This window comes from Ischnura elegans, chromosome 7, assembly GCF_921293095.1.
Source record: "Ischnura elegans chromosome 7, ioIscEleg1.1, whole genome shotgun sequence".
NCBI classification, from domain to species: Eukaryota; Metazoa; Arthropoda; class Insecta; order Odonata; family Coenagrionidae; genus Ischnura; species Ischnura elegans.
The window spans coordinates 61,182,503-61,204,829 of NC_060252.1; the positions used below are offsets into that span (position 1 = coordinate 61,182,503).

The 22,327-nt window shown below is 41.5% G+C and overlaps 1 protein-coding gene across 1 annotated transcript in view; it reads right to left on the reverse strand.

Moving 5' to 3' along the window:
• The window catches only part of LOC124162472 (methyl farnesoate epoxidase-like), a 41,389-nt gene extending 29,091 nt beyond the window's left edge, over positions 1-12,298 (reverse strand). The window contains exon 1 of the mRNA XM_046539014.1: positions 12,187-12,298. The gene's annotated coding sequence lies outside the window, so the exon portion shown is untranslated. The remainder of the gene's footprint in view (positions 1-12,186) is intronic.
• Positions 12,299-22,327: the final 10,029 nt, after the last annotated feature.

A 22,327-nucleotide genomic window follows, 5' to 3' on the forward strand; every position in this document is an offset into this window, starting at 1 on the left:
AGGCAGAATATATTGCAGCAGCTGACTGTGTGAAGGAAGTCATATATGCAAAAACATTTATTGAAGAATTGGTTGGTAAAGAATTGAGTGTAAGTTTACATCTGGATAATCAAAGCACTATTCGACTAATTGAGACCGGACAGCTTAATAGACGAAGCAAGCACATTGATGTAAGATATCATTTCATTTCTGAAAAGTTATCACAAAAAGTAGTGACTTTAAATTACTGTCCAACACAATATCAGTTAGCTGATATATTTACCAAGCCCCTCAATAGTATCAAGTTTCATGCACATAAAAAATTATTACTGTCAAGTAATTGAAGGAATTTTAATTTTTGCTAAAAGGTAAATGTGAGATTAATTTTTGCTGTATAATGATTATAATTATATGAATTAATTCTGTGATGTAATTTTCAAGAAAAGTTTTATGGTGTTGAATGATGTAATTTGTTTTCTGTGGTTTCTAAAGAAAAAAATTAAGAGAGAGTGTTAGATATTGTATCTAAGAGATCTAATCTGTTTACTATTTACTGTGTTGAGTTGAAATAAAATAATATTGTCCTGTGCGTTGTGTGAAGTTATTAGTAAAATACTTAAAGAATCAGTGGAATTTCAACAAATTCCACAAAATAGAAAAGAACTATTCATCCAGGAAAGAACACCGGCAAAATATATATAATAAATACGTGCGGCTTTTGGCGAATCAGCTAATACCTTTAGACTTTAAATAAATACACGGTGACGTAAAATATTGTTTTCATCACTTATATTGTCATCAAAAATGATTTCTCGTATAATCGTAAAGATAGAGAGGCAATTCAGCTCATTTATTCCATAATTATCAAAATAAAAATAACATTGGACACTGCCCAACATTCTTCAAAATCAGTATCCGCCGTAAAAATATGGTGATCTTAAATGGTATTTACCACTCACACAACATGATAATCCTCAAAACAAACAAATATTTCATCCACCCTCCTCTACGTGGACAGAAATCAGCTCACTACAATGGAATATAGCATAGGGAATAAACTTAGCGCATATTCTACCGCAGGCCAGCAGACGGCATATCTGGCGCGGCAACAATACTTTCGTTTACCTTGGCAACCAGAAAACGTAGCCATACGGTGACATTTTATCAATTGGATTTTCCAAGCGAGAGAGAGCGGATGCGATAGCATATTGTGGTGTTATAAACGAAGTTTACACGCACTGTTTACAGTATCAAACAGCTACAGTGAGTAATACATCAATCACTTGAGTAGCAGAGGAAGAAAATAGTCATCTTGCAGGCGTTTGCAGTCAGCAACAGCCGGCGGAGTTCCGTCTTCGGCCAGCAGAGTTCCAAAAGAACTCGTGCAAATACGAGATTCCATTTATATCCTGCAGTTGAATCTCATTATCGATTCCATTCAGTGGATTTGGAGTTCAGACCAAACAGCAGATCTCGCCATCCATATTTTCCGGCTTGTACATCATGGAACGGATTTTAAAGAGATGTGCATCGAGCATCTCTGGAAGTGCGATGGGTAACAGCCTGGAGGAGAGGCTGAATAAAGAGTATATCGTCCACCTGGAGCACATTCAACCGAATTTGATTAAAATTCCCAACGAGCTTCGAACCCAGGCTGAAAAATGGTTGATTTATCTAGTCGGAGTGACTCCCAAGACCCTGGACGAAAAGGAGAGGCGAAATATCCACCTGTCCGTTCTCCTCAATGACATGGCATCCGGAACACTCACGGAGATACACAAGCTCACGAATCCCCCAAGGCCAGGGGAGCCAATGCCTCCGTGTCCGGAAATATACTTCGACTACACCGAGGAGAAATTGCTGGCCGCGGAAGTCGTTGAAGAAGACCTGAGCGACGATTTGTGCTCAGAACTCAACGAAGCGGAAGGAGATGGAGCAATTTCGGCCAAAGGAGAACGTGTTCAACACCATCCAGTGACACAAACTCCCGTGGTCGCTAGTGAAACCTCGCCTGGTGACAAAAACCGTCTTCCCATGACGGATGATAAGAAAAAAGAAGGACACAACCTTAGAAGTGGTAACACCGACGTTCGTCCAGATGCCGAAATTGATGGAGCAAATTCGGCCAAAAGAGGACGTGTTCAAGACCATCCAGAAACTTTGGATAAGGAAAAGGCTCACAAAAATGGGAACCTTATGGGAAGTGTCGAAAATGACGGCATTCATTACGGAAACTGTCGAGATCTTCCATCTGATAGTAAAATAATTGGAAGGAAAAACGCAACTGGTGTCGAGAATCATTCCTTTCATGGGAACGGTAACGGCATTCATGCACACCACTTCCCACCAGAGAAATTTCATCACTTGGAATATTCTGTTATGAAGCCTAAGAAACAAATATTGTGCCATAACATTAAAACGGGATGCAATGACGCTTTCGGCGATGGTGAACGTGATTCATTAACGCCAATGTATATCCCATCAGAACCCGTTGACGCCAGCAACCTTCCTTATATGTTGGCTGAAGACGATAGAAAGAAATGGGACAATAGAATGGACCGCGAGAAACCATGCCAACATACCGAAGGTGATTATATAAATAAAAACTTCATTCCATTACAAAAAACCAGAGCCTCCTACCGTACTCTTGAGCCGGCTGAGCGGATGGAATACAGGACCCACAGAATGGATCGCAAGAACCCTCATCTTCACAACGAAGGTGTCGTATTGAACGAAAACTACGTTCCATCGCAACAACGTAGAGCCTTCCACGATCCTTATGAGCCAGCTGAGCAGATGAAATTCTGTACCCACGGATTGGACGCGAAGAATAATCGCTTCAAAGCTGAAAATGACTTCAGGCATCCATGCCAACATGGACCCACAGAAGAACGGGAACAACGGAGAGGTGCGATACCTGGTGTCAGGTTTGCAACTTATACACCACCACCGAGGCGACCCGCACAAAATCTGGGAATCTCACAAATGCCGTTGGATTATCTCCTGGAGCTAGTGGACCGGGCTTGGAGAGGCGAGGCAATTGAGGAAGTTGAGATTCTCCTGGAAAGCGTTTACGAGGATATGAGGGAGGAGCCAGAAAACGAATGGCTGTGGGAACAGCCAGACCCCCTAATAATAAGAGAGGCCCTACTGCACAGGTTGACGCAGGCAATCATCAACGAAATGAGGCGACAGGAGCATAAAAAGCTCCACCCGCAACAGACGACCCCATCCCGCCAATACTTCGGCCAGACTTCACCTGGATGCAAGTGTTCCCGCCACTCTAACTACCAAATGAATTCATCCCAAAATGTAAGTACATAATTCAAATTATATTAAAATACCTTTGCCGAGGGCAAAATGTTTGTTTCCTCTGAGTTACATACTAAATATGCACAAGAGCGGGAATCGATTTCTCTTCTTGAGGCCGATATTGAAACGGCGAAAATCTAGATGCTGCGGTGTATCTGATATGCTGCCTATGCTATTTTTTCATGCTGGTTCTTTCGTATGGGATAAGTATTTACGTGAATCTCACGAACAATGAAATCCACTTCTATGAGTCTTTCGCATGTCTTAACCTTCTTCTAATCATAGGTCATGAATAAGTATTGTTCATTTTTTAAATTTTCAATATTGGTGTGAATACTCCACATAAAAAGAAAATAGATCACAAAAACATGTGAATGGCCCCATTCAAAACTTAATTCTATAAGCACATAAAAAGGCGTAGCCAAAACGATAAGTTTGGGGGGCACGAACAGAGGGGTTAAGGGGGGTTTAACTCTCCTCTGTGAAATATATGAGGACTTTTATCTCTAGTAATCCCATTTTATGCTATTTTGGCACTTAAAATTACACAATTAATCGGTCGTCGGAAAGTTGTTTGGCTAAAACATACTGGTGGAGTACAATGAGTTTGAGGGTTTTAGGTGAACTCTTCGAAGGATACAACACACCGGGGCCGGGAACCAAGCCAGTAGCTAAAACGCCCAGACACCCGGGGAGGGGAAGGAAGGGAAAGAAAAAGGATAGAGGTGCTGCCGCGATGGGAGCCCGCCGACAACTCTGGGAAGGGATAGGTTCGGAAGGGCCGGGACGAGGGAAAAACACCCCAACGCTATAGAAGCGAAGGAGGCCCTACTATTAGCGAAACCAAGCATAAGCAGTTAATGTTCTTGCGATTCTAGTGGATTTTCCTATGAGGAAGAAAAATCCATCGATCGAATCGCTTGATATTGGTGGAGAACAATAAATTTGTCTTATAGGTCAATATTGTTCTGCTTAAATGAATTGTCTTAGGGGGTGCGTGTCCCCCCGCGCCCCCCTGGTTAAGCAACTGACCTCTTTTGATATCAGCTACACATTATCCATAACGAACGCTTCCTTTTTCATCGCAGATGACTCGTATGGATTACGGCGATGCATGGGAAGGAGGAGAAAGAACACATCATTCCCGCACCCATTGCCGTAAACACAACAAACCATCCATGGAGGAAACGAACCAGTCACAACGCAGAACTGGACATCTGGAAGGAATGGTTGCTGGTGACATTCAGCCGCGAGGAAGACAGCGAAGAGGTACAGCAGATATGGCTGCCTATCTGCAAGACTACGAAGAAATGGAACGCGATTTGAAAATTCTCGAGAAGAAGAGGAAGTCTATGATAACGGCATACAATGAAGGGCTGCAGAAAATATCCAACCCAAATGTTCCACTCCAAAGTGTATGGATGCCACTTCGCAGCGAACTGGATGACATCACGCGCGAGATAAATATGTTAAAATTAGAACTATCTCAATTGGATCAATATTATGGAATGGATATCAAAAACGATATTCAATCTTGTCAACCTGTGATTGTACACAAACCTGTGATTGTGACACAAACTCCTGTCGTCGCTAGTGAAACCTCGCCTGGTGACAAAAACCGTCTTCCAATGCCGAATGAAAAGGAAAGAGAAGGACACGACCATAGAAGGGGTAACACCAGCGTACGCCCAGATGCCGAAGGTGAGGTAAAAAATTCAATCTATTCCAAACCCGTGAACAGTGGAACATTTAATCATTCTGACGTGCCAACTGAACAGGAAACAAAAGGCAGGAATGAGGGTAATTGTCGCAAAAGTGCGAGCCACAAAGAAAAAGATAATTTGATAAAGGGAAAAAGCCTAGAAGAGGTAACAGATTACATTAATACTCGTGTCAGCGTTGAATACGAGGTGGTAAATTCTGAGCATTCCCCGCCAAAAAATCCTGGCGCTACATATCATTCTTGCGTGCCTACCGAACGGAAGACAGAAACTTTGGATAAGGGAAAGAATCACAAAAATGGGAACCTTATGGGAAGTGTCGAAAATGACGGCATTCATTACGGAAACTGTCGAGATCTTCCATCTGATAGTAAAATAATTGGAAGGAAAAACGCAACTGGTGTCGAGAATCATTCCTTTCATGGGAACGGTAACGGCATTCATGCACACCACTTCCCACCAGAGAAATTTCATCACTTGGAATATTCTGTTATGAAGCCTAAGAAACAAATATTGTGCCATAACATTAAAACGGGATGCAATGACGCTTTCGGCGATGGTGAAGGTGATTCATTAAAGCCAATGTATATCCCATCAGAACCCGTTGACGCCAGCAACCTTCCTTATATGTTGGCTGAAGACGATAGAAAGAAATGGGACAATAGAATGGACCGCGAGAAACCATGCCAACATACCGAAGGTGATTATATAAATAAAAACTTCATTCCATTACAAAAAACCAGAGCCTCCTACCGTACTCTTGAGCCGGCTGAGCGGATGGAATACAGGACCCACAGAATGGATCGCAAGAACCCTCATCTTCACAACGAAAGTGTCGTATTAAACGAAAACTGCATTCCATTGCAACAACGTAGAGCCTTCCACGATCCTTATGAGCCAGCTGAGCAGATGAAATTCTGTACCCACGGATTGGACGCGAAGAATAATCGCTTCAAAGCTGAAAATGACTTCAGGCATCCATGCCAACATGGACCCACAGAAGAACGGGAACAACGGAAAGGTGCGATGCCTGGTGTCAGGTTTGCAACTTATACACCACCACCGAGGCGACCCGCACAAAATCTGGGAATCTCACAAATGCCGTTGGATTATCTCCTGGAGCTAGTGGACCGGGCTTGGAGAGGCGAGGCAATTGAGGAAGTTGAGATTCTCCTGGAAAGCGTTTACGAGGATATGAGGGAGGAGCCAGAAAACGAATGGCTGTGGGAACAGACAGACCCCCTAATAATAAGAGAGGCCCTACTGCACAGGTTGACGCAGATAATAATCTACGATATGAGGCGACAGGAGCATAAAGAGCTCCACCCGCAACAGACGACCCCTTCCCGGCAATACTTCGGTCAGACTTCACCTGGATGCAAGTGTTCCCGCCACTCTAACTACCAAATGCATTCATCCCAAAATGTAAGTACATAATTCAAATTATATTAAAATACCTTTGCCGAGGGTAAAGGGTTTGTTTCCTCTGAATAACATACTAAATATGCACAAGAGGGGGAATCGATTTCTGTTCTTAAGGCCGATATTGAAACGGCGAAAATCTAGATGCCGCGGTGGATAACGAACATTACTCTCCATTTCTATGAGTCTTTCCTATGTCTTAACCTCCTTCCAATCGTAGGCCATGAATAACTATTGTTCATTTATTAAATTTTCAATATTTGAGAGAATACTCCACATAAAAAGAAAATACATCACAAAAACATTTGAATGACCCCATTCAAAACTTATTTCCAAAAGCACATTAAAAGGCGTAGCCAAAACAATAAGTTTGAGGGGCACGTACGGGGGGGATCATGGGGTTGAAACCTCCTCCGGGGAAATATATTAAGACTTTTATCTCTAGTAATCGCATTTTATGCTATTTTGACACTTAAAATTGCGCATTTAATCGGTCATCGGGAAGTTGTTTGGCTAAAACATATTGGTGGAGTAGAATAAATTTGTTTTATAGGTTAATAGTTTTCTGCTTAAATGAATTGTCTTACGGAATGCGTGTCCCCCTGTGCCCCCCCCTCTACGCCGTTGACCACTTAGCTCATCATAATCCATAACGAACGCTTCCTTTTTCATCGCAGATGACTCGTATGGATTACGACGATGCTTGGGATTTAGGAGATAGAACACGTCATTCCCGAACCCATTGCCGTAAGCACAACAAACCATCCATGGAGGAAACGAACCAGTCCCAACGCAGAACTGGACATCTGAGAGGAATGGTAGCTGGTAATATTCAGCCGCGAGGAAGACAGCGGAGATGTACAGCAAATATGGCCACCTATCTGCAAGAGTACGAAGAAATGGAACGCGATTTGAAAATTCTCGAGAAGAAGAGGAAGTCTATGATAACGGCATACAATGAAGGGCTGCAGAAAATATCCAACCCAAATATTCCACTCCAAAGTGTATGGATGCCACTTCGCAGCGAACTGGATGACATCACGCGCGAGATAAATATGTTAAAATTAGAACTATCTCATTTGGATCAATATTATGGAATGGATATCAAAAAAGATATTCACTCTCGTCAACCTGTGAGACAATATTACTAGTTTCACTGTCATCATGTAACAATAGTTGGTCAAGTTCGAAATTATATTCCTTTACTCTTTGTAAAATGAAAAACTTTAGTTGCCACGCACCCTGATCATACCATGGCATTAAAAAATTTTGTAAGAGCAGTAGGTCATTCATGATGAACTCTACTTGCTCAAAAAATATTTCTCGAACGCTTTCATTTTGCGGTTTTTTCAATTTTGTGTGTAAATGTGATTTTTTCCTGCATGGCCATATTGTTCTACACATTATGATGCATGTCACCAAAGGCATCGTCACAATGTCACCATGGCATGCCAGATACCAAATTATATTTCCTTGGATGTACTTTGGGATGCATTAAAATTTGATGACGTTTTTGGCTATCTAATTGTATTGCAATATATTATTTTACCCTTATTCTCCCATTGATCACCATAAAATATATATTCCGCTGAGTTTTATTATTTTTAATGACATCCACTGCGCGTTATTTTTTTTAATGGCCCAAAGCTCTTTACCAATTAAGATTTCACTTTTTCCCGGCGTATGATGGCGGTGAATTCTTCTCGGGTTTCCATCCGGGTGAGCTCCATCTCCATCGCTGCCGACGTTTCGATAGAATCCTTTTCTATCGTCATCGGCCCTGATGACGATAGAAAAGGATTCTATCGAAACGTCGGCAGCGATGGAGATGGAGCTCACCCGGATGGAAACCCGAGAAGAATTCACCGCTCTTTACCAATTATTTTTCAAGTTATGAAGTGTTCAATTAGTGCCACTTTAAATATTTATCCACGCTTAACTCAGCCAGAAGGACGCGACAAATATTCATGAACTAGGTCAGGGATGCCGCAAATGACGGCACAAATTATGGCTCTCGGACGTAGTCATTTTCAGATGTGATCATAGTCCCCATTTCCATCATTTTTTTCCTTTGAGTACCCATCATTGGACACTTACGTGGAATAAGCAGCAGCCAATTAAAGTACAACAACGATAAGGAAGCCTTAAATGACAGAGTGACGTAGAGAATGATGGTTTACGCAATATTTCCTCAAGGGGTCTGCATAGAGAAGGCTCAATGTCATTCCATAAAAGGCTGATTTCTGAGGCCGCTGCGGACGCATTTTAATCTGTTTTCAAAAATGTCCGCGGCTCTGTGGTGTGTGTAACTCGATCCTCTTCCATCCAATATTTTGCAGTACAAAGTTTGTCATTGCGAGGAACAGCATTGAAAAATAACGATTTTGACAGATCACATTATCATGGGCGTACCCAGCGGGGGAAGGTCCAGTACGGGGAAGCTGTCCTCCCCCCCCCCCTCATATGAGTAAAAGTAAATTTAGTTCAAAACGAAATTTTTTCAACAAATTTTCTTCAGGAAATCAAAGAAAAGTGATATTAGTGCAGGGGAATGGAATTTTTACACTTATAAAATGTTATTTTCGGCTAAGCTAGTTGCACAGCGGAACCGTGATGATTGACAATAATTTTTCCTTGGGAAAAGATATTCGAGGCATATTTTCACGAAGCCATCCCATAATGATAGATAAAAGGTTTACTGTGATCGTTTGCGATAGTTTATTTTAGCGTAACAACCGAATATTTCACCAAATAGTTAGCATTTACTCTTAAGGGATTATCAATGTTTTGGTCAAAGTAGGCTATCCTACCCAAGCACCCCCATTCCTGCCACATTTCGCTCCACGCTCGAAACCAGTGGTTCCCCCTCCAGTATATTTACCTACAACCTCCTTGGCGACAACATATTTAGAGGACGACATGAGAATCCTCTTTTAATATTCGTGCTTTCCCCAGTCAAAGAAAATCATAACTGAAATGCGTGAATGCGTGAACTGAAGTACTCTGGATCGCCACCGGATCAGGAACTGCATTACTGCCGACGTTTCGATGTCCAACTCTGCCATCGTCCCATGGCCTATTGGCGCTTGCTTTCACTCAATAGCCCTGAGGACTATGGCCGAGTCGGACATCGAAACGTCGGCAGTAATGCAGTTGCTGACACAGTGGCGATCCCGAGAACACTTCACGGAATCTATTCGCCGGGAAGGCACCAAATCATAGCTGAAATTATGACTGGATGATATTATGTACGACGTCACGCGCAGAATAAATATGATATGAATACATCAATCTCAAATGGATAAATATTATGGAATCGATATCCAAAATGTTATTCACTCACGTCAACCAGTGAGGCAATATTATGAGTTTCGATGTTCTTATGTCGCAATAGGTGATCAAGTCCCAAATTATATTCTCTATAGTATTCCACTCCGGGGGGCGGCTAGGAATGATGGCTGGGGGGATTATGTGCAACTAATACCAAGGTGTGTGGACGTATGGTATACCCACCAGGATAAGCGTTAGGTGCGAGATTAATAAATTGCGCAATTTTAAGATAAATGGTTCAAAATGGTGAGTTTTACGGCTTTCGGAGAGATGTTTTATTATTTCGTTCACTATTCTATATTTATATCAATTCAATTAAGTAAAATGGATTAAAATAAAAAACTTCTATGATCTCTGGGGGGGGGTCAATCCCCCAAACCCCTCCCTCTTGCTACGCCTCTGATTCTGCTAACCTTTGTGGAAGTTCAATCTAGGATATGAAAAGAAAACTGTATTTATCCACCAATTATTTCTCGCGGTACAACTAGTATCGACGCAACGGCGTCTTCATCAGGCACCTAATGATGATGAATGTACCTGATGAAGATGCCGCCTCGTCGAAACTAGTTGTACCGCGGAAATGAATTGGCGGAAAAATACATACTTTCCTTTTCATTGCCCGGACTCAAAACATTGGCCAAACATCACGAGCTTTCAAATGCAAAATGAAGGAACATCCAAGGGCCACCAAGAATACACAATATCACCTATCCGCCATCGACGAGGCTGTATGGGAAGGACCAACCCAAAAGGCTTCGAAAATGCTTTACTCATTGCTAAAGAGAATTATTACTATCCACGACTCATGCGAGAGGCTATCTAAGTAGAAAAAAACACCTAATTTCAAAAGGGAGGAAAGCTAATCATTCTCCAACGCCTGGATGAAACTCGTCCACAAACCGACCAGTTAACAGGCACCTGCCCAAAACCAAGGATTACATAAGAAGAGAAAAAACTTCCATCCGACACTTCAAGCCTGAAGACGCGTGCTGCAATGCCGACGAAACTATCATAGCGAAAATGAATGGACGCGGAGGATCACCCGAAAGCCAAGCTGCGAGTAAACTCCGTTGTATTCCACACAATATTTAATAAAAGACTCGACCGGTTTCAACCTTTTCAGGTCATTATCTTACGTCAGGTCTGTATTATGATTAATTTTTTTTCAATTACTCAATACTTCAAATAGGAGTTGCATCAGATACTAAATTATCGACCAAAATGATAATTGGAATCTTGTCACAGTCAATCCGCGCAGAGTTCTCTAGATTGCTCTCTCAACACTACTCTCTCATCTAGAGGACTCTGCCTCGGCTAATAGGGGCTTTAGGCCCCCAAACTAAGCTTCTTAAGCTTCCCCCAAAAATGTGTTCAACTTTGCGAAAAGTATTTCGTGGGACCGACAAAACATAAAGTTAGTCGGCATATAGCCACCTTCATAAAATGATTTTTTGTTTATGACTGCCTAATGATGGAATTTTACGTAAATCTCTCAATATAGTTGTATGTATATTTTAAGGGGATGGTTTACCTGTTTAGACGTAGCCAATCCCCACCTAGAAATAAATATGCGTATTTGCGCCTACTTAGAACCAGATGACTAAAAATGTAGATTTTCATAGCAAGGAATGTCTATTTCATATCATTGGCCGTCAGTCGAAAAAAAATGGAAAAATTGAAAATAAACCCCCAGTCAAACACCTCTGTAGGTATCTTGCAGGGTAATATGTAGACGATTCTCCCGATGGCATAGTGCGCTAGCTCGTTGCTGACGTTGGTGCCCTCAAGTTGTGGAAGCAATTGCGTTGTTTATTGGGAAATAGAAAAATACAATTCCATTGTAATTATGTAAACGCTTTCGCTCACACGTTATCTTGTGCCGATTTTTACGAAATTACTACTGTCCTAAATTCACTACCCAAAAAACAAGATCGTCTAATGCGAGATGGTATGGTAAATGAGAATACCCGGTACTTCATCACTGGGACAAACCTCTCTAAGGATTTCTTTATTTATTCATTTCCAACGGATCACACCATTCTATCTTATTCCATCCTAGAATCCTCTGTTCGACGTAATAATTTCCAAAAATTATAAAAAAATCCTCATGTGATTCATTTCTAACTCTTGGATCTGGGCCTCCTTGAATATCTTGGCATGGCCAATAAAAGTGAGTGAGCTCCGAGTACCCAAACGCAAAGATTGCGCTTTTGGCTTTCATTCAGTGGCGGATACCTATGGGGGGCAACGGGGGCGTCCCCCCCCCCCCTTACGGGACTGCACGCATTGCCGAACATTGCAGAACCACAATTGTGACTTTTTTATATACTTTCATTTGGTGGATGACTATGACGCAATGCTTGTGCTTTTACCTTTGGGTACTCGAAGCGGTATTGTAAAGATTATATCGATTCTCACTTACCGTTGCCGTAGCTTAAATTTTGATATCACTGTGATGTCTACATAATGACGCTTAATCGTCTCGCAGCGAAGCTCTCTCTTGAACTGCTATGTCACTGTGACAAAATTCAACTCGGACAACCAAAACTCGACCTTATCGCGCGCCTCGAATATTTTCCCCGATACAGAGGATTACGTTATCTCCCTTGGTTGTATTGTTGCGCAATGTGTACACACTCAATGACTGTCATACTTATACCCGTTGCTACCGGATAATGAGTTGCCGAACGGTCAATTTGTGACAAACTCCCGTATTAAACATTTACCCATTTGGAAATGGAAATTTCTTATATTTCTGGTTGTGATAGTGCATGGAAAAGAAAAAGACGTCAATTTCTTTTCGTTTTTCGTTCCGTGGCCTACTTCCCAAGCTATTCGCGGTGAAAAATCGGCGGCTTTAACCCTTCCGCACGCAAGCTGATGACGTCACCAACTTATGCCGAGCGGGTAGCCGCTTCTCAGACGCTATTCGGCCTAGAGTGGTATGTTGTTGTTCCCACTGTTGTGAGCGATTCCCTCCCTCATAGAGCGTTATCCCTGAACGACTAAATAAACCGGAACTAACTTGACGTCACCAACTAATGGAAAGTGGGCAGAAACATTCGCGATTTTTTTTAAAGGTTACAAGAGAATGACTGAATGAGGGAGACTTTTTTTGTCGTAACTTATCTTTCCCTTCCATCCTCTAAATTCTCTAAATGAACAGCGGTTTCTAGACTGATTGTTAGTTGAACGGTCCCGTTTTTAGGTACGACTGTAATGCTAACGCATGGAAATTTGGCATTAACAGTTGTTGGACATCCTTATTCTCCTAGTGGAAGCCGAATTTTATTGAGGGAATTGGACAGGGCAGGAACAAGAAGTAATGTCAGGGGTGCCAAAGATCAGTTTGCCACCCCTCCTTCCCTGATCTCCCATCGCTCCCTCCCTCCGTCTCCACCACTAAAATATAATATATCCGTTAGCTATTTTTTGGAGATGTGGTAGTTTAAATTACACACCGTATATTTGCTGTTAAGAAGTTTAATTATTATTATTGATTATTAATTTAAAAATTAATAATTATTTTTAAATAATTTAATTACGAAAATTAAATAATTTTTTTCAATAAAATTAATGTCAAATTTTGCCACCCCCTGAAATCTGCCGCCTGGGGTACCTCTGCCCCACCCTTGTTCTGGGCCTGGATTTGGTACAGGGGTGCACATTAGGGCGGATCGCAAAAATCGATTTTTTTCAAATCCATCTGGCCCAATGAAAAAAAGTTGTGGGACCGATCAAAAATAAGGCCTGAAAAATTTGAGACCTGTACGTGAACCCCTGACCCTCGCTCAAATGCAATTTAGGGGGGGAGGGTCAAAATTCGAAAAATATAGTATTTTATGGTCATTCCCTATAGATTTTGACGAGTTACTGCCCTTCTAGGGCAAACATTTCGTGCATTTTGACGTATCTGCCACCGTTTAGCCACAAAATGCCTAATTTTAGTCCGCGTCCGCGAAGAAAATATTCCAACGCCCACGCAGCGTCGCGGATACCAGAGCCGCAGGCCGATCCCTTGCCCTCCACGCTCGCTTCTCCCCCTCCCACGCCTCTAACACAGCAAAATTCATCCCGCGCATGCTGCTAGGAGGTCGTTTATCTTTGATAATATAAATCAGAAGATGGTAGAAGGTAAAAAGCGATGCGTAGTGAGACGACTTGTCCCTTATTTGGCGCCTCGTCGGCGTGAAACAAATCGATGTTACCAACTTTCAGAGATGTGATGAAATATTTTTAGACCTGCGCACGCAGGAAAGGAGACTACGGTCTATGAAGACGCCTCTCGAGTGGCTATGAAGGTGTGCGAACTATGGTGACGCGCTTCTCTTCCATTATGAATGTGACTAAATGGATTTAGCGGTACCACAGGAAGTACTAAAACTTACGGAAAATCGTAATAGGCCAAAAGTAGGGTTTTGATGAAGTATAAGACTCAAACAATTTTAAAGGAACATTTTAAATTATGCGATATTTTTGCGTGTAAGTGCATGGAGGAGCATTAGGTTCCCCCAATGAGAAGTATTTTGAGAGACAATCTGACGAAAATAAAGATGATGGCTGCTGGATTGAACCCTATAGAAACTCGACAACTGAGGAAAAAAGGGAATCGTAGGAGAGCGTTGAGTCATCATCGTCAATTCTTGTACGGGAAAATAGTATCAAAAAATTTTCTTCATCAATTCATCCGAAGAAAATTAAACTGGCGAGAAATTAGTCGATTTGTATCTCTACTTTCCTAATGAAATAAACATTAAGGACTATAACCTCAAATTGGAACTTCTTCGGGGAAAATGCGTCTGCCAACTGTGATAGAGGTATATGCAAGAACCAAGCAACAGCAATGATCGTTCCCGCAACTTTAGCAAACGCAAAAGTCATAACTTCGTAAGATATATCAAAGCTAGTGTACCAGAATTACTTACGTAGACAGAAAAAGATGCTAATTACTGTGAATAAGAAAAGAGAGGTGTCATTTAAGGGCCTTTTTTTATTGGAATGAAAGACTATACTCTTGTCTGATGAAAAAAGGGAAGAGGACTTATCAATACAAGTTTATAGGGGAATGTGTGGTGTTAGTTGAAGAAACAGGGTCCCACTTTTGGAGGTTTGCCTCCCCCGTCGGAGGATTAGCAAAAGTTATAAAATCTGCGAATATCGATTCCTTTCCGAGTGAAAATTAGATACACAGAATTAAAAAGGATTTGATTACGATGGTACCAAGCGAATACCGCCCAAAAAGGAGGCATCATCCCTTTGCTATAAGCATAATTCCAACATCCCTTGCAGTGTGGGTGGATTAATTTTTCCATAATGGGCAACATTTCAAGCTCCGACTGGGGGCTCATCCTAAGGGATAAATTTTGTTGAACCCCGAAAAGAGTTTACCCACATCATTCGCCGGGAAAGCATCAAATCGTATTTCATCCCTTACAGTGGTCTATTTGCTAATTGCACTATGTTGACTTGGATTTGCGACATAAACGTTGTGAGGGTAACCTAGGGAGCCAATTTGCGTCTCTGCAAGGATGCGTTTGGCGACCAATCCGAGATATTTTTTAATTGCTGGATTTTAATATCGACATAAAGGCTGATGATATATTGGAGAGAGACTCCGGTTCCTTCGGCTATATCTGAGCTTAGCGCTGTGGAATTTAAAAATCTATTGATGAAAGTTCAAATTTAAATTTCAATATTCATTTTGTTATACATACGGACGAGAGATTCGCGAAAGAATTTACCATAACTTTGTTGACAGCAGCAAAAGACGAGGAATGACACTAACATAAGAAATAAATGCGATGGTGGTTGGCGTAACATGGTGAAACTCCTTCATGATGCACAAAGGTTAAGAAAACACTTAGGCTAAGTGTTTTCTTAACCTTCGTGCATCATAAGAAATAAAGACTGGAAAGCAGGTAATTGAGTAATTCCTTCGTGATTGTTCCTCACTGGACGATGCTGATACATCAAATGTTAGTAAGACTAACGAAGAAAGACGCACTTGGTGTGAATTTTGTTGCATCTGTGGCGTTCGAGAGGGGAGCGGGGAGGGTACGCCGGCGGCCTTCACCCTTATTCATCCATTTAGTCACAGCTGTCGGACAATACCGGAATAGAAGTGCATAATCTAAGTTCCCAAACCTTCATAGCCACTCGAGAGGCGTCTTCATAGACCGTAGTCTCCTTTCCTGCGTGCGCAGGTCTAAAAATATTTCATCACATCTCTGAAAGTTGGTAACATCGATTTGTTTCACGCCGACGAGGCGCCAAATAAGGGACAAGTCGTCTCACTACGCATCGCTTTTTACCTTCTACCATCTTCTGATTTATATTATCAAAGATAAACGACCTCCTAGCAGCATGCGCGGGATGAATTTTGCTGTGTTAGAGGCGTGGGAGGGGGAGAAGCGAGCGTGGAGGGGAAGGGATCGGCCAGCGGCACTGGTATCCGCGACGCTGCGTGGGCGTTGGAATATTTTCTTCGCGGACGCGGACTAAAATTAGGCATTTTGTGGCTAAACGGTGGCAGATACGTCAAAATGCACGAAATGTTTGCCCTAGAAGGGCAGTAACTCGTCAAAATCTATAGGGAATGACCATAAAATACTATATTTTTCGAATTTTGACCCTCCCCCCCTAAATTGCATTTGAGCGAGGGTCAGGGGTTCACGTACAGGTCTCAAATTTTTCAGGCCTTATTTTTGATCGGTCCCACAACTTTTTTTCATTGGGCCAGATGGATTTGAAAAAAATCGATTTTTGCGATCCGCCCTAGTGCACATCCCTGCCAAGCATAGGCGGATCCAGGGGGGGCACGTGCCACCCCCCGCCCCCAGACACTCAAAAATATGAAAGATTTTTAAAACGGTTCCTTTATCATTGCGTTCGTTTTGTATTAGGTATCCTTGTGCCCCCCCCAGAACAAAATCCTGGATACGGCCTTGCTTGTTCCCCCCCCCCCAGAAAGAAATCCTGGATCCGACCCTGCTGCCAAGAGTCGGTGCATTCTGCTAAACAAATTCTTATTCCACCCCTAGTTATACAGCTAATTAGGTAGGATTAAAATTTGATAGCATATCCAGTAGGGCAAAAAGATTTTAAAAATCAATATTTGTCTAATCCATCTCATCCAATGAAAAAAAGTTGTGGGACTGATCAAAAATAAGGCCTGAAAATTTTGAGACCTCCAGGTGAACCCTTGACCCTTACTCAAATGCCATTTATGGGGAGAGGGTAAAATATCAGAAAATGTAATATTTTATGGTCATTCCTAATAGATATTACCAATAATTTCATGCATTTTGATGTATCTTCCACCATCAAGCTGCAAACGGATAAATTTGAGTGTGCATCTGCAAAGAAAATATTCCAACGCCCACGCAGTGTCGTGGATAGAAGAGTGGTAGGCTGCTCCCATCCCCTCCCTGCTTGCCTCTCCCCCTCTCATGTCCCGACTACAGCAAAATTCATCCTACATGTGCTGCTAGGAGGGTGCTCACTAGGGCGGATCGCAAAAATCGATTTTTTTCAAATCCATCTGACCCAATGAAAAAAAGTTGTGGGACCGATCAAAAATAAGGCCTGAAAAATTTGAGACCTGTACGTGAACCCCTGACCCTCGCTCAAATGCAATTTAGGGGGGGAGGGTCAAAATTCGAAAAAAATAATATTTTATGGTCATTCCTTATAGATTTTGCCGAGTTACTGCCCTTCTAGGGCAAACATTTCGTGCATTTTGACGTATCTGCCACCGTTTAGCCACAAAATTCCTAATTTGAGTCCGCGTCCGCGAAGAAAATATTCCAACGCCCACGCAGCGTCGCGGATACCAGAGCCGCAGGCCGATCCCTTCCCCTCCACGCTCGCTTCTCCCCCTCCCACGCCTCTAACACAGCAAAATTCATCCCGCGCATGCTGCTAGGACGTCGTTTATCTTTCATAATATAAATCAGAAGATGGTAGACGGTAAAAAACGATGCGTTGTGAGACGACTTGTCCCTTATTTGGCGCCTCGTCGGCGTTAAACAAATCGATGTTACCAACTTTTAGAGAAGTGATGAAATAATTTTAGACCTGCGCGCGCAGGAAAGGAGACTACGGTCTATGAAGACGCCTCTCGAGTGGCTATGAAGGTGTGCGAACTATGGTGACGCGCTTCTCTTCCATTATGAATGTGACTAAATAGATTTAGCGGTACCACAGGAAGTACTAAAACTTACGGAAAATCTAATACTACTAATAGGCCAAAAGTAGGGTTTATTGAAGTATAAGACTCAAACAATTTTAAAGGAACATTTTAAATTATGCGATATTTTTGCGTGTAAGTGCATGGAGGAGCATAAGGTTCCCCCAATGAGAAGTATTTTGAGAGACAATCTGACGAAAAGAAAGATGATGGCTGCTGGATTGAACCCTAAAGAAACTCGACAACTGAGGAAAAAAGGGAATCGTAGGAATCGAGCGTTGAGTCATCATCGTCAATTCTTGCACGGGAAAATAGTATCAAAAGTTTTCTTCATCAATTCATCCGAAGAAAATTAAAATGGCGAGAAATTAGCCGATTTGTATCTCTACTTTCCTCATGAAATAAACATTAACGACTATAACCTCAAATTGGAACTTCTTCGGGGAAAATACGTCTGCCAACTGTGATAGAGGTATATGCAAGAACCAAGCAACAGCAATGATCGTTCCCGCAACTTTAGCTGACGCAAAAGTCATAACTTCGTAAGATATATCAAAGCTAGTGTACCGGAATTACTTACGTAGACAGAAAAAGATGCTAATTACTGTGAATAAGAAAAGAGAGGTGTCATCAAAGGGTCTCATTTTATTGGAATGAAAGACTATACTCTTGTCTGATGAAAAAAGGGAAGAGGACTTATCAATACAAGTTTATAGGGGAATTTGTGGTGCTAGTTGAAGAAACAGGGTCCCACTTTTGGAGGTTTGCCTCCTCCGTCGGAGGATTAGCAAAAGTTATAAAATCTGCGATTATCGATTCCTTTCCAAGTGAAAATTAGATACACAGAATTAAAAAGGATTTGAATATGATGGTACCAAGCGAATACCGCCCAAAAAGGAAGCATCATCCCTTTGCTATAAGCATAATTCCAACATCCCTTGCAGTGTGGGTAGACTCTTCTCGGGATTCCCACCGGGTTAATTTATCCATAATGGCCAACATTTCAAGCTCCGACTGGGGGCTCATCATAAGAGATAAATTTTGTTGAACCCCAAAAAGAGTTTACCCACATCATTCGCCGGGATAGCATCAAATCGTATTTCATCCCTTACAGTGGTCTATTTGCTAATTGCACTATGTCGACTTGGGTTTGCGTCATAAACGTCGGGAGGGTAATCTAGGGACCCAATATGCGTTTCCGCAAGGATGCGTTTGGCGACCAATCCGAGATATTTTTTAATTGCTGGATTTTAATATCGACGTAAAGTACTACCCGCTGATGATATATTGGAGAGAGACTCCGGTTCCTTCGGCTGTATCCGAGCTTAGCGCTGCGGGATTTAAAAATCTATTGATGAAAGTTCAAATTTAAATTTCAATATTCCTTTTATTATACATACGGACGAGAGATTCGCGAAATAATTTACCAAAACTTTGTTGACAGCAGCAAAAGACAAGGAATGACAATAACATAAGAAATACAGACTGGAAAGCAGGTAATTGAATAATTCCTTCGTGATTGTTCCTCACTGGACGATGGTGATAAATCAAATATTAGTAAGACTAACGAAGAAAGACGCACTTGGTGTGAATTGTGCTGCATCTGTGGCGTTCGAGAGGGGAGCGGGGAGGGTGCGCCGGCGGCCTTCACCCTTATTCATCCATTTAGTCACAGCTGTCGGACAATACCGGAATAGAAGTGCATAATCTAAGTTTCCAAACCTTCATAGCCACTCGAGAGGCGTCTTCATAGACCGTAGTCTCCTTTCCTGCGCGCGCAGGTCTAAAATTATTTCATCACTTCTCTAAAAGTTGGTAACATCGATTTGTTTAACGCCGACGAGGCGCCAAATAAGGGACAAGTCGTCTCACTACGCATCGTTTTTTACCGTCTACCATCTTCTGATTTATATTATGAAAGATAAACGACGTCCTAGCAGCATGCGCGGGATGAATTTTGCTGTGTTAGAGGCGTGGGAGGGGGAGAAGCGAGCGTGGAGGGGAAGGGATCGGCCTGCGGCTCTGGTATCCGCGACGCTGCGTGGGCGTTGGAATATTTTCTTCGCGGACGCGGACTAAAATTAGGAATTTTGTGGCTAAACGGTGGCAGATACGTCAAAATGCACGAAATGTTTGCCCTAGAAGGGCAGTAACTCGGCAAAATCTATAGGGAATGACCATAAAATATTATATTTTTCGAATTTTGACCCTCCCCCCCTAAATTGCATTTGAGCGAGGGTCAGGGGTTCACGTACAGGTCTCAAATTTTTCAGGCCTTATTTTTGATCGGTCCCACAACTTTTTTTCATTGGGCCAGATGGATTTGAAAAAAATCGATTTTTGCGATCCGCCCTAGTGCTCACCTTTGATAATATAAATCAGTGGATGGTAGACGGAAAAAAAGAATGGGTAGTGACAAAACTTGTCCCTTTTTTGCCGTATCATCGGCATTAAAAAAAAACGTTTCCAACTTTTAGGGAAGAGATGATATATTTTTGCATTGTTCACCATATTTTTGGATCTGAGAGTGCAGGGAAGGAGCCTACGGTCTATGAAGAGGCCTCTCGAGTGGCTAGAAAGATCTGCAAACTTTGGAGAACTGCTTATCTTCCGTAAACTAACTCTGTGATTAAATGGATGGAGGCAGCTTGTGCCCCCTCCCTGCTTGCCTCTCCCCTTACCCAAGTCCCAAATACACATAATTCATTTATATTCATTATATTTACTTCATCTTCTTGGCCAATGAGTACAATATTTATATATTAGAGATTCCTTCTGGCATTTTTATATTCTATGTTGCTTATTCTTGTGAAATAATTTGCTTTTCTTATGACCGTCGGTTCACCATCATTTCATAAATGTGAATGATTTTCAAATTATGGCCATATGATGTTATTTCTAGTCATGCTATAAAAGTGCCAAGAGTGGAAAAATTATTCTTATACATGAATCCCTTTATGAATACTCTAAAACGATGGAATAAAAACAACATCTACGGAAGTGCTGAAAGTTTGGCATCCATTTCGTCATTACTCTAGATGTTTGTCAGCCTGGCCATAAGAAACCCATAATAATCTTACTTGATAAGTGCCTTCCTTATTTCTTCCATTCACCTTATCTTATATTATATGACTTATAATTTGCTGGCTGGGAATTGTTAATACTCTTCGGCCAAATTAATGTGTTTCTCCTTCTGTAATTTTTAAAAGTTCGATTGTGAGTGACCCCTAATTTTCCCAAACATGGGCATACACAGTGGGGGGCAGGAGGAGGCAGCTGCCCCCCTAAAAGCAAAAAATGCAGAAGTCATTACGGAAAATCAGAACTGGATTGAAATGAAAGTTTTCAACAAATTTTCTTCTAACCCATGAAAAATGATATTAGAATAAGATATATAACTAATTTTTTTTCAAGCGAATAATTTCATAAATTAAGCACAGTTATAGTTTTATTAAAATGTTGGTTTAATTCACCTTTTCCGTGCAAAAATGTTAAGACTTGAACAACTATGGCTTGCCCCTCCCCCTAGTGTTGTTGATGCCCTTGGTTTCAAACTACCAAAGTGAGGTAATCTGGGAGGCAAAATTAATTGCTAATGTCATTTCAGTTGTATTGGGCTCATTCACCCATTTGATTTCATGTTCAAATGCAGTAGTTTTTATTTTTTTTTAAATGAGCCATATTTCCCATTTTCCTTTCATCACCTACTCCTCGAGCTATTTGTGATGAAAAATCAACCGCCTTAACCTTTTGTAGATCAGTGGATGATGCCACTAACTCATGGTGTGCTTGTTGCCAGTTATCTGCCACTCTATGGCTTCGTGAATGACTCTCATGGTTTGCTGTGGCTTGAATTCATGTGTATGATTCATTCTCTCAGTGAAAGTTATCCCGGCACAAGAGAATGAGCTCAATCTCAATTGATGCCGTTTACTCTTGAAAAGGGGGTAGCAACTTTATAGTTTTCTCATTATATGTGTAGCAGCAAATACGAAGCTGAATGGGGAACAGCTTTTCAAATAGCTGAATAGCATTTCACTGTAACTTATCTTTCCCTTCAATCAATCAAAATCTTTTAATGTATTGCGATTTTGAGTATGAGTCAACATTGACAGCAGAGAATCACAATTGTCACAATTTATTGTTGAAATTTGGATTCAAGAGTTGTTCTCAGAAGTTTTTGAAAATTGATCTTCGAAGTTAGCAATTTTTATGGATCATGATTGTGTCAGAGAAATTTGACATTGTGCAGGAGATGTGGGCTGATATGGAAGGCATAGTTGTTGGCATAGCAGGTACATATCAATTCAATTCAAATCACATTCAAATAACATATTCATAAAGTACATATTTTTATCAGAAAATCAAAGCCATA